We start from the raw sequence: 3,868 nt of genomic DNA on the forward strand, positions 1-3,868 counted from the left end.
GGTGTCAAAGCTTCTCATGTCTTGAATAAAGATGCCAATCTTCCCATGCAGGAAATGCTAAGAGACGGTTAAAGGAATTCTGCCAGGATGAACTTCCTGGCAGTTACAAAAGAGAAGGCAAAGAATTAAATAGAAGTGGGAGGTAGGAAGGTCAGGAGGCATGGCTTCAGAGCACCACGAATGCTGTGTGGGCAGGTGAGCAGAGGACCTGGAGTGGCCCTGCGAGTTTAGTGCTGCTGGAGACCCTTCTGCACCCCAGAGGCCAGATGCTCATTTGAGTGCTTTCCCTTCCAGAACAAAGTAAAACACTGGCACCATCTCTTTCCATCTTCATGGTGGATGAGGTCACCTGTGCAGATCCAGGCTGGGCTTAGTGGCTGGCTAGGTGGAGTTCTGTCCTCCATTTCAAAGATGTCTTTGCACTACTAACAAACGCAAACTGACAACTTTCAAAGATAAGACAGTGAATACTGATGGTGCTTGAAGCCTAGAAGACAGGATTTAACAAAGCAAAGGCCCTAATTGTTGGTTGAAATGCTGAGGAAGTTGCTGTGGAGGAGACTTTTTTCTTATTTCACCAAATATTACTTTTTAGTTCTTATTTTTAATCTAGTCACCTTCTTAGTTTTAAGAGTTCATCAAAAGCCCGGATTTGTGAGCATGCGATGTTTGGAGTTGATTGGAGAGGATGCTATTAGTGATATTAATTGCACCAAAGTTTTATAGGGTGATAGACATGAAATTGAAAAGGTAAAGCTTGAGATACTGTGCCAGTTTGAATGTATTATGTCCCCCAAAATGCCATTATCTTTGATGTAGTCTTGTGTGGGCGGACATATCAGTGTTGATTAGATTGTAATTCTTTGAGTGTTTCTGTGCAGATGTGCCCCACCCAACTGTGGGTGATGACTCTGATTGGATAATTTCCACAGAGGTGTTACCCCACCCATTCATGGTGGGTCTAAATTAAATCACTGAAGCCATATAAATGAGCTGACAAACAGAAGGAACACAGTGGAGGTGAGAGTGACATTTTGAAGAGGAGCTATAGCCAAGAGGGACACTTTGAAGAATGCACAGGAGCTGAGAAGAGAGGAGCTGCAGATGAGAGACAGTTTGAAGATGGCTGTTGAAAGCAGATTTTTGCTCCAGAGAAGCTAAGAGAGGACAAATGCCCCAAGAGCAACTGAGAGTGACATTTTGGAGAGAAGCTGAAGCCTAGAGAGGAACGTCCTGAGAGAAACCCATTTTGAAACCAGAACTCCAGAGCAGACGCCAGCCATGTGCCTTCCCAGCTAACAGAGGTTTTCTGGACACCATTGGCATCCTCCAGTGAAGGTACCTGATTGTTGATGCACTACCCTGGACACTTTATGGCCTTAAGACTGTAACTGTGTAACCAAGTAAACCTCCTTTTATAAAAGCCAATCCATTTCTGGTGTTTTGCATTCTGGCAGCATTAGCAAACTAGAACAGATGCTAATAGTGAAAATGTAAAAAATGCCCATAGTGGACAACCTACAGCTATATAAACATGACCAGCAACTGTGCTTCTTTCATCAGGAGGCACAAATAATTGTAGAATCCCCTAGCAAAGAAGAGGCAGAGTTTCTAATTGCATACTATAGTGATTCATGACAAAACTGAAATACTTGAGAGGCTCCTGAGGGCCATCTATAGGCTTCAAAATTTCTATTGCCTTCATGTGGACAAAAAAAACCAGACAATTTCTTTTTAGCTGCATCAGTGGGCATGGTATCCAGTGTCAGTAAGTCTTTGCAGCCAGTCAGCTGGAGAGCGTGGTTTATGCTTCATGGAGTCAGGTTCAGGCAGATCTCAACTGCATAAAGGATCTCTACAGGCTGAATGCAGACTGGAAGTGCTTGATCAGTCTTTGTGGTATCGTTTTTCCTATTAAAACCAACATGGAAATTGTCAGGAAGCTCAAGTCATTAATAGGTGAAACTGAGAAGATGCCCTTCAATAAAGAGAATCAGTGGAAAAAGCATTATGAAGTCATTAATGGTAAACTAACCAACAAAGGGACCTAGTAAGTACATCCGCCTCTTGAAACACCCATTTTTTAAGGCAGTGCCCATTTTGTAGTCAGTAGGAAGTATGTGGGGTATGTGCTGGAGAATGAAAAAACCCGTAAGTTCACAGAATGGGCAAAAGACACATACAGCCTGGATGAATAACTCTGGGCCTCTATTCAAAGGATATAAGAAGTCTCAGGTATGCTCTCCTTGAGCCCAAGGTATGACATATCTGACATGCATGCATTGGGTAGATTTGTCAAGTGACACTACTTCGAAGATAATGTTTCCAAGGGCACCCCCTACCCACCCTGCAGCAGGGTCCATGTTTGCTCTGCGTGCATCTTTGGGATGGTTGACTTAAACTGGATGCTGTGTAATCACCACTTCTTTGTCAATAAGTTTGACGTGGCCGTCAACCCCTTTGCCATCCAGTGTTTGGATGAGCATCTGAGGCATACAGCTCTGGAGACATTCAGACGTGGACCATTGTAGGCAATTTTAGAAATAATAATAAGAATGCATAAAATATACCCCATCCAACTTCTCTGCCTTATTAATAAGCATTAGAAAAACCATATGGGCAGCTGTTGGGGTCAGGGACTCAGCTAGGTCTTTATGTCAGAGAAGCTACATGTTTTCTGCAGAGCACAACCTGTTTGAAAGGTTACAGCTTTAAATGTCCACCTAGAAAAAGGCTTACACTTCAAAAGATATATTGCCACTTAAAATATTGCAACTATTCTTTATACAATCAAAGATGCACTCACCCTGTCAACTTCCAAGGAAGTCAAGCCAATGTTTCATCAGTTACCACATTCATCTCCAAGTCCAGGATCTCTAGTTGATATTGTCTATTCCTCCCCTAGTTCTCTCCTGATCTCATATCGACATTCTACAATTTATGGGCTAAATAATAAAGTTTACCAACAGTACCACACCCTAATGCAATAGTGAAGGAAAGGATACAGAAGAACACATATTAGTTAAAATACACAAAAGGGTAAATGACACATCAAAAAAGGAAACAGGAGTAAAGACGACAGTTCTCATTTCTGCCGCTGATCATGAGAATAGCCATCTATGACTTCCTTCAGCAGCATTGGTCACCACATATGTGAAAGATTGTGCCTTCAGATGAGTGGTCCCTGATGACATCAAATTGAGAGTGGAGTCAAGCTGTCCTTTCCAAGCCCTGAACAGAGTCCTAAACAAATTACAGATTTGCAAGCAAAGAAAATGTAGTTGTTTTAAACCACTATGTTATACCCAAACATAGTGGTATACACCCCCAAACATAGTGGTATACATACCAGCTGTGGTATACATACTAGCTGTGGTATACATACAGCTATAGATCACGGGAACAGGGAGAAAGAGTACCACATATTGGACACTAGTTCAGAGCATATACTACATCCTATAGGACAGCATCAAGTTATTGCCCAGAAGCTTCCACAACTACATCTTCAATATAGCTTAATAAGACCAGGACCTTGGTGTCAGAGTACATAATCAAAACAATGAGTCCCATGGGATACAGCCCATTAAATTTCTTCTTTCATTGTAGAATGAATTTCTTGGCCAGAAGCAAAATTGTATCAGACACTATGACTGTATAAAGCATTTGATAAGTCCCCAAAAGGCAGCATAGAAACACAGAAAGGAGGATAAACAAATCTAAATCTAGAAAAAGCACATTTCAGAGAGGACAAATACTACCCACTCATGAAGGAGCCAGGGCCAATGGAATCAACCTGCTTCCCAGGGGTTGACTCATCCTCCTGGCTTATGGGGTAGATCAGCAATTCAGGACTGGTCACTGTGCTGGC

At 42.1% G+C, this 3,868-nt stretch overlaps 1 pseudogene; it reads left to right on the plus strand.

Moving 5' to 3' along the window:
* Positions 1-534: 534 nt before the first annotated feature.
* Positions 535-2,531, plus strand: LOC119526595 (annotated as a pseudogene).
* Positions 2,532-3,868: the final 1,337 nt, after the last annotated feature.

This window comes from Choloepus didactylus, chromosome 1 (assembly GCF_015220235.1).
Source record: "Choloepus didactylus isolate mChoDid1 chromosome 1, mChoDid1.pri, whole genome shotgun sequence".
NCBI classification, from domain to species: Eukaryota; Metazoa; Chordata; class Mammalia; order Pilosa; family Megalonychidae; genus Choloepus; species Choloepus didactylus.